The 9,875-nt window shown below is 45.4% G+C and overlaps 1 long non-coding RNA gene across 1 annotated transcript; it reads left to right on the top strand.

The window, feature by feature from the left end:
* Positions 1 to 10: 10 nt before the first annotated feature.
* Positions 11 to 338, top strand: LOC130211255 (uncharacterized). Its single transcript, XR_008834977.1, has 2 exons — positions 11 to 105; positions 209 to 338. It is a non-coding gene; the product is annotated as an uncharacterized LOC130211255 (long non-coding RNA).
* The last annotated feature ends 9,537 nt before the right edge of the window (positions 339 to 9,875 follow it).

The following is a 9,875-nucleotide window of genomic DNA, read 5'->3' as shown; positions in this document are numbered from 1 at the left end:
AATATTATGACAATATTTGAATTTTATTTAAAGCAAATCCGTTACTTTCTTGTTTATTCTGTTTCTTTATAGGACGTGGCACTAAGGAGGATTGTCCAGCCGCAGGTTTGTTATGTTATTGTGCTTTGAAGTTTATGAATCATACCAGTATTTGCTTTTTGAAGAGACCAATTGACACCATTATTGTTTCTGCAATTTTGTTTTCCAGATGACGCTGAAGAACCGTTACAAGCCGCTAACACCAGTCTGCTTCAGCAGCTTGGTTGAAATGGAGATTGGATGATGCACTGTGCCCAACTAATCATACACGTGATGCCTTGAGAGGTCGGGGTCAGATTGTGAGTACTCCTCTGTTTTCCTGATCCGATGTGAGGTCAAAGGTCAGGGATGTCTATGTGTCCAGATTGTAATGCACTCGCAGACAAATTTGTAAATTGTGAAAATGGGCTATACAAATAAACTGAATTAAATTGAGGCGGCGGTGCACAACTCAAGCGACAAGCATTTATGCATTTTACATAATTTACATGACGCGGTCTATACTTCACGTCGGGATACACGACGCATGAATATGTTCACGTAGTTAAAGCGCCACCTAGTGGCTGAACTGGACTTTTGTCGAATCCGCCTAAACTTGTCGTCGTTACAAGTCGCGGCCCGAGTCGAGTCCGACCGCGCCGGGTCCTCGGCGCTGGCTCCTCGGCGCCGGCTCCCCCGACCGGCGCGGGTGAGCGAGGACCCGTTCGACGCTGCTTGCAGCTTTAATTGTGTCTCTTTGTGGTTGTCTTGAGTCTCTTTGTGTTTATTGTGTCTCTTTGTGTTTATTATGTCTCTTTGTGGTTGTTCTCAGTCTCTTTGTGTTTATTGTGTCTCTTTGTGGTTGTTCTCAGTCTCTTTGTGTTTATTGTGTCTCTTTGTGGTTGTTCTGAGTCTCTTTGTGTTTATTGTGTCTCTTTGTGGTTGTCTTGAGTCTCTTTGTGTTTATTGTGTCTCTTTGTGGTTGTCTTGAGTCTCTTTGTGTTTATTGTGTCTCTTTGTGGTTGTTCTGAGTCTCTTTGTGTTTATTGTGTCTCTTTGTGGTTGTTCTCAGTCTCTTTGTGTTTATTGTGTCTCTTTGTGGTTGTCTTGAGTCTCTTTGTGTTTATTGTGTCTCTTTGTGGTTGTTCTGAGTCTCTTTGTGTTTATTGTGTCTCTTTGTGGTTGTTCTGAGTCTCTTTGTGTTTATTGTGTCTCTTTGTGGTTCTGAGTCTCTTTGTGTTTATTGTGTCTCTTTGTGGTTGTCTTGAGTCTCTTTGTGTTTATTGTGTCTCTTTGTGGTTGTTCTGAGTCTCTTTGTGTTTATTGTGTCTCTTTGTGGTTGTTCTGAGTCTCTTTGTGTTTATTGTGTCTCTTTGTGGTTGTTCTCAGTCTCTTTGTGTTTATTGTGTCTCTTTGTGGTTGTTCTGAGTCTCTTTGTGTTTATTGTGTCTCTTTGTGGTTGTCTTGAGTCTCTTTGTGTTTATTGTGTCTCTTTGTGGTTGATCTGAGTCTCTTTGTGTTTATTGTGTCTCTTTGTGGTTGTTCTGAGTCTCTTTGTGTTTATTGTGTCTCTTTGTGGTTGTTCTCAGTCTCTTTGTGTTTATTGTGTCTCTTTGTGGTTGTCTTGAGTCTCTTTGTGTTTATTGTGTCTCTTTGTGGTTGTTCTCAGTCTCTTTGTGTTTATTGTGTCTCTTTGTGGTTGTTCTCAGTCTCTTTGTGTTTATTGTGTCTCTTTGTGGTTGTTCTGAGTCTCTTTGTGTTTATTGTGTCTCTTTGTGGTTGTTCTGAGTCTCTTTGTGTTTATTGTGTCTCTTTGTGGTTGTTCTGAGTCTCTTTGTGTTTATTGTGTCTCTTTGTGGTTCTGAGTCTCTTTGTGTTTATTGTGTCTCTTTGTGGTTGTCTTGAGTCTCTTTGTGTTTATTGTGTCTCTTTGTGGTTGTCTTGAGTCTCTTTGTGTTTATTGTTTCTCTGTGGTTGTTCTGAGTCTCTTTGTGTTTATTGTGTCTCTTTGTGGTTGTTCTCAGTCTCTTTGTGTTTATTGTGTCTCTTTGTGGTTGTCTTGAGTCTCTTTGTGTTTATTGTGTCTCTTTGTGGTTGTCTTGAGTCTCTTTGTGTTTATTGAGTCTCTTTGTGGTTGTTCTGAGTCTCTTTGTGTTTATCGTGTCTCTTTGTGGTTGTTTCAAGATTCAAGATTCAAGATGTTTTATTTGTCACATACACACACAGGGTGTGCAGTGAAATGAAAGTGGCAATGCTCAGCAGGAATGTGCAAGGGCAACAAGTACACACTATTTACAATAAAAAACAACACAATATTTACAGTAAGTGTGTGTGTGTGTGTGTGTGTGTGTGTGTGTGTGTGTGTGTGTGTGTGCCTAAGAGGGGCAGTTGTGTGGGTCTATGTGGGGTCCTGGTGAGGTCGGGTTCACAATCCTGATGGCCTGAGGAAAGAAACTCCGTCTCAGTCTCTCTGTTCTTGCAGCGTGACTACGGGCGCCTGCCTGACCGCAGCAGCTGAAACAGTCTGTTGTTGGGGTGGTGAGGATCCTTCATGATCCTGCCGCTCTGGTTCTGCACCTCCTGGTGTACAAGTCCTGCAGGGTGGGAGTGTGGTTCAATAGTGCGTTCAGCCGACGCACTACTCTCTGCAACCTTCCTGTCCTGAGTGGAGCAGTTGCCAAACCAGGCTGTGATGCTTCCTGTCAGGACGCTCTCTACAGCTCCAGAGTAGAAGGACTGAAGGATCCTCTGGGAAACTTTAAATTTCCTCAGCTGCCTGAGGTGGTAGAGGCGCTGCCTTGCCTTTCTCATCAGAGTGTCTGTGGTTGTTGACCATGTCAGATCCTCGGTGATGTGGACTCCCAGGTATTTATACCCGCTCACCCTCTCCACAGTAGTCCCGTTAATCCCCAGTGGTGAGTACGTCCTCTGTTGTTGTACCCTCCTAAAGTCCACAATCAGCTCCTTAGTTTTGGTGACATTCATGATGAGGCTGTTGTCCTGGCACCAGAGTGACAGATCAGCAACTTCCTCCAGGTAGGCCTTCTCGTCGTTGTCGGAGATCAGGCCCACCACCACTGTGTCATCCGCAAACTTGATGATGGTGTTGGAGCTGAACCTGGCCACACAGTCATGTGTGTACAGGGAGTACAGTAGGGGGCTGAGGACGCAACCCTGGGGGGATCCTGTGTTCAGGGTGAGGGGTTTGGAGGTGTGTCTGCCCACCCTGACCACCTGTGGCCTGGCGGTCAGGAAGTCCAGGATCCAAGCACACAGGGGGGTGTTCAGTCCCAGCTCAATCAGCTTGCCGGCCAGTCTGGAAGGGACTATGGTGTTGAAAGCTGAACTATAATCAATGAACAGCAGTCTCACATAGCCCCCCCTCTGGCTGTCCAGATGAGAGAGTGTGGTGTGCAGTACCTGGCAGACAGCATCATCTGTGGATCTGTTTGGGCGATAAGCAAACTGCAGCGGGTCCATGGGGGAAGGAAGGCGCAGATGTAGTCCTTTATCAGCCTCTCAAAGCATTTCATGACCACCGAGGTGAGGGCCACCGGTCGGTAGTCATTCATACATGCTGGAGAAGCGTTCTGGGCACAGGACAATAGTGGATCTCTTGAAGCAGGCGGGGACCATGGACTCAGCCTCGGAGAGGTTGAATATTGTGGTGAACACTGGAGCTAGCTGATTAGCACAGGTCTTCAGTACTCGCCCAGATATGCCATCTGGACCTGCAGCTTTCCTGGTGTTCACCTCAACAGAGCCCTCCTCACACTGTGCTCGGTCACAGAGAGTGTGTGTTCATCCCCAGCGGTAGAACTCACCTCGGCTACGCTAACGGTGTTGTTGTTAGCCGGCGAGCTAGCGCTGTTGTTGCTAGCCTCAAACCGTGCATAAAATGAGTTCAGGTCGTCCGCTAGGGATGCGTCGGCACTCACCATAGCGCGGGGTCTGCGATAGTCCGTAGCCCCTGCCATAGGCGCCTGGTGTCGCGCTGCTCCATCTGTGATTCCACTCTGTCTCGGTACCTCCTCTTGGCTTCCTTCACCGCCCTCCTCAGTCCATAGACCGCTGCCTTGTACTCGTCCATGTTGCCGGATACAAGACCGGAGTTATAGGCAGCAGGCGTTCACAGCTTCACGGATGGATCTATCAACCCGGCTTTTGGTTAGAAAGACCCTAACTTTTACCGTGGGGACGATGGTGTCGCTAAGCGTTGCTATGAGGCTCATTGCTACTTCCAAACTCGCTGACGCGTCACTGGAACTGGATTGGATCATGTCCCAGTCGGCGACACGCAGAGCGTCCTGTAGCTCAGCCTCTGATTGGTCAGACCACCGGCGTTCGTTCCTCGTCTACTACCGCTTCCCGCGATCTTTTGTCGGTACTCGGAAGCAGAAAAATGGCGGCATGGTCTGATTTGCGAACGGAGGAGAGAGACAGCCTTGTAGCCTCTCTTGAATGGCGTATAGCAGTGGTCCAACGTTCTTTCCCCTCTGGTAGCACGTAATGTGGTGAAAGTCGGCATGACTTTTTAGGTTTGCCCTGTTAAAGTCCCCAGCCACCACCACAGCCGTCGGGATACTTGTTCTGATGCCGACATAACACATCATGTAGGTCCGATAGTGCTACGTCGGTGTCCGCTTGTGGTGGAATGTGAGCGGCTGTGGTGACCGAGCTGAACTCCGGGGAAGGTAGAATGGACGGCATGAGATCGTCAGATGTTCCAGGTTGCGAGCAGGCGAGAAAAAGAGTCTTAATGTTCTTGGGGTCGCACCACATGTTGTTAGTCATGAAGCAAACCTCCACCCTTAGATTTACCAGACTCTTCCGTTCTGTCTGCACGGAAAACAGAGAAGGACTCGGTTGGGCATATGACTCGATCCGGCACCAGCGGGTCAGCCATGTTTCCGTCAGACAAAAGATGTTACAGTCCCTCATGTCCCGTTGGAATCTGATCCTTGCCCTAACATCATCCATCTTATTTTCCAGAGACTGGACGTTAGCAAGAAGGATGCTGGGCAGAGGTGGACGGTGGGCTTGAACTCTCAGTCTGTTCGAATTCCGCTCCGTTTCCTCGATGTTTCGTCGTCTCCCGTAGTAGCGGCTCCACTGTTGTTGATGTGGTTCGCTCGTACGATCTCTGCCGGCCACGCTGGATCGATGGAAAAAGTGGACAAAAACCCTTGTTTTGCGCAAAAGTTTATGTCCAAAAGTGTGCTGTGGTCGTATGCTGTTAGTGCCGATGTGTTTGTGGCAAAGAAAACATTAAAAATAAACACAAAAACTAAAAGAGCGCACAATCTCCGCGGAGCTACCTCGACGGCGTCTGGACACAGCCGCGCCATCTTCTTCATAGTCTCTTTGTGTTTATTGTGTCTCTTTGTGGTTGTTCTCAGTCTCTTTGTGTTTATTGTGTCTCTTTGTGGTTGTCTTGAGTCTCTTTGTGTTTATTGTGTCTCTGTGGTTGTTCTGAGTCTCTTTGTGTTTATTGTGTCTCTTTGTGGTTGTCTTGAGTCTCTTTGTGTTTATTGTGTCTCTTTGTGGTTGTTCTGAGTCTCTTTGTGTTTATTGTGTCTCTTTGTGGTTGTTCTGAGTCTCTTTGCGGTCGGACCGCCCATTGGTCCAATCAGACTGTATTTCTTCTGGCCTTGGTGGCAGTGTGGGCTCCGTGATGGCGTTCCTCTAAAGGGGGCGGAACCTCCGATCTTCCTAACCTTCGAACCTCCTAACTTCCTAACTTCCTAACCTCCGAACTTCCTAACTTCCTAACCTCCTAACCTCCGAACCTCCTAACCTCCTAACCTCCTAACCTCCTAACCTTCGAACCTCCTAACTTCCTAACCTCCTAACCTCCTAACTTCCTAACCTCCTAACTTCCTAGCCTCCTAACCTCCAGACCTCTTCCTCCACGTCTCTTCTGGACACGGAACAAAGTAAACCCTTAATTCAATTCAATTCAGTTTATTCGTACAGCCCAATTTCACAAATTACAAATGTGTCTCAGAGTGCTTTACAATCTGTACACATAGACATCCCTGACCTTTGACCTTTGACCTCACATCGGATCAGGAACAACTCCCAAATAACCCTTCAGGGGGAAGAAGGTCAGAACCCTTGAGGAGAGAACAGAGGAGGATCCCTCTCCAGGATGGACAGAACAATAGATGTCATGTGACCAGAAGGACAGATTTAGAGTTAAAATACATTCAATGAATATGACAGAGTGTATGAATTGTTCATAGTAGGCATATTCCACGATGGAGACCTCCACGATCCATCAGGCAGATGGCGGTGGGGAGGAGGAGTGGGCGGAGTCTCAACAGTGGGCGGAGTCTCAACAGGACAGTGGCGTAGTCAGGAGCAGGAATTCCACGACCCAGACCTCGATGATCCATCAGCAGATAGGATCTATGCCGTCTCATAGGGTCCGATGACCCCATGAGACGTGAAGTCACAAGGACTCCGGGGACGAACACCTTTAATTAAAGTTTAATGTCCTGATGAATTCTGACTGGAAGTAATTAAACTGATGAACTGTTGGAGGAGTTCAACACGTCATACTTTATTCTCTTATATATTTAAATTGGACGGTTAAAGCTGTGAGTGTCATGTTGGTAACAGACACACACACACACACACATTATCAGGGTCGCAAACTGTTAGCATCTCAGGGTTAGCACACTGTTAGCTTCTCAGGGTTAGCACACTGTTAGCTTCTCAGGGTTAGCACACTGTTAGCTTCTCAGGATTAGCGCATTGTTAGATTTGTAAAGAATATATATTATAGCTTAGCATAGCCTAGTGTATTGTGCATAAATGTTATGTGTAAAGTGGAAAATACTGGATGAGAGTTAGAAACTCCAGCAGGGCATCCAGCCTGACTGATCAAAGAAGATAACAGTGACACATGAAATAAACTTTATGCACAAACGCTCACCCTGGATTTGAATAGAACAACACAACACTCATGCGCACATGAACAGGAGAGCCACAGAGACATTTACTGAGCACAGATAAGATAAGAACGGTCCAGCTTTGGCAATTAATATCCGGATTCAACCACAAGCCTCTCTGACCCACACACACACACACACACACACACACACGTGAAGAAGCCTTTTGATAAACGACCTTCTGGACGCAGCGCATCCCACCTCGGAAGAGATAAGATTATCTTAGAAAACTCCCGAGCTTAGTCAAAGGAAGCTACAAGTGAATTCCATCTTTCTCTTCCCACACTTTTTCACAACATATGCTCTCATTGGCGGGCCGAGAAGAACCAATGAATGAGCGACAGCGATGGAAGCAGAGAGACGAAGAACCAATGAGAAGACACCGCCCTCTCTACGCTGGACCAATCAGAACTGGTCTTGATGACTATTTAAACCGTTGCGCCCTCTGCTAAGGCGCCTCTCTCTGGTCTGAATACTCGAGGTACCAGGCGGAGGGGTCCATGCATGATGTCTACTTGTATCCTTATCTCTGAATAAAACGCTTATAGACGTAAAGTAGAAGTCTACCGCTGTTTCTTTCAGTCAGAGCCGTCCGGTGTGTTCCTGTTCCTCCAACATCAACAGCTCCACAAGGCTAAATGATGCAGTTAGCACCTCCAGAGCACACATACAGCATGGAAAAGAGATTCTAGTGACCGCTCTGAGTCGGTGGGGTTGATGCGTTTCATAAAAGAGGCGTAACAGTTTCCTGATTTTTAAAAGGCGGTGCTGCAGCTTTAAGGTCTGAGAATACCAAATTAATCCATTAATATTTACAGATGGTTTGACATTAATTAAAGAGAGCTTCGTCTCAAATCAGATCATTATAAGGATTGTGGTTAGTTCTGGGATGTGGACGATGGCGTTTAACCTTCTTTTGCCCCAGAAAATATATTTAAAAAATAATGGAAATGTGCTGAAATATTGAAATATTACAAAAGTTTGCTGCTCCGCCTGCAGTGAGGTGGTAAAGGGCATGTCAGGATTTACTCGAACATTACGGTGTTAACACACACTCACACTTACACACTCACACACACACTCACACACTTACACACACTCACACACTTGCACACACTTACACTCACACACACTCACACACTTACACACACACTCACACACTTACACACATACACACACTCACTCACACATACACACACACACACTCACACTTACACACACACTCACACATACACACACACACTTACACACACACACACACTGCTTGATATTAATGAGTGTAGCCGCTGGCTGCTGTCAGGCGTCCATACACACACACATATCTATACACACACACATATATCTATACACACACATATATCTATACACACACATATCTATACACACACACATATCTATACACACACAAATATCTACACACACATATATCTATACACACACATATATCTATACACACACATATATCTATACACACACACATATCTATACACACACATATATCTCCACACACACATATCTATACACACACATATATCTCCACACACACATATCCATACACACACACATACATGCACACATATATCCAGACACACATATCTACACACCGTCACAACCAGACAGCAAGACAATCATGTTTTAACCTGCTGGCAGAAGCATTAAAACTCATGAGTATAACCCCCCCCCCCCCCTCTCTCTTTCTAATTCTCTCTCTCTCGTTATCTCTTTCTCTCTTTCTCTCTTTCATTGTCTCTCTTGCCCTCCAGATCTCGGGTTCTTTTCGGTCCAGAAGCTTTTTCTTCATCCAAGAAGGAATGGAAGAATCACAAACTGCTGCTTTCCGTCCAATGAGATCTGTCTCATGGCCGCTTGGGTTCATGATTAGTTTGTACTAACCAATAAAACATGTTTATTTTCTAAAGTTAGTTTTAATTATTTAGTTTTCCAATCGTACTTTATTGAACATTGTCAGTAAATAATGAGTCTTGGGTCTCAAACATGGCAGAATTTTACCATCCAGAATTTATTCAGAATAATAATGTAATCAAATTTTGTCACAATAGAAATAAATGTTCACTGTGATGGTTACAGTTTATTTTAGTTGTGTTTAAAGAATTGAAATTGTAACGCAATCCAACCAATTATTCAGGGACATTAGGAAGCTATTGTAGGCTGCACGTTAGCTAACGTCAGTTACACTTTAGCTAACCTCAGCTGCACTTTAGCTAACGTCAGTTACACTTTAGCTAACCTCAGCTGCACTTTAGCTAACGTCAGTTACACTTTAGCTAACCTCAGCTGCACTTTAGCTAACGTCAGTTACACTTTAGCTAACCTCAGCTGCACTTTAGCTAACGTCAGTTACACTTTAGCTAACCACAGCTGCACTTTAGCTAACGTCAGTTGCACTTTAGCTAACGTCAGTTACACTTTAGCTAACGTCAGTTACACTTTAGCTAACCTCAGCTGCACTTTAGCTAACGTCAGTTGCACTTTAGCTAACGTCAGTTACACTTTAACTAACGTCAGTTGCACTTTAGCTAACGTCAGTTACACTTTAGCTAACCTCAGCGGCACTTTAGCTAACGTCAGTTGCACTTTAGCTAACGTCTGTTGCACTTTAGCTAATGTCAGCTGCGCTTTAGCTAACGTCGGTTGCATTTTAGCTAACGTCATTTGTTTTAGGGCTTTTATTTGACAAATCAAGTTCCATAAAGTTTCTTTTTGGCTTCTGTGAAACATGCATGTGTTGTAACGGGAACGTGGGCGTGTTCCGTCTGATTCAGTTTCACTGATTATTTGTGTCCTTCCGTCTCCGGAGCTCAGGAAGTGTTCAGCGTCCGGCTGTCGGCGCTTTAACGAGATTGGATGTCGTTTAAATTTGATTTGGAGGAACAGCGTCGG

The sequence above is a fragment of the Pseudoliparis swirei genome, chromosome 20 (assembly GCF_029220125.1).
Source record: "Pseudoliparis swirei isolate HS2019 ecotype Mariana Trench chromosome 20, NWPU_hadal_v1, whole genome shotgun sequence".
NCBI lineage: Eukaryota > Metazoa > Chordata > Actinopteri > Perciformes > Liparidae > Pseudoliparis > Pseudoliparis swirei.
This window is presented reverse-complemented; position numbering and strand designations above follow the sequence as displayed.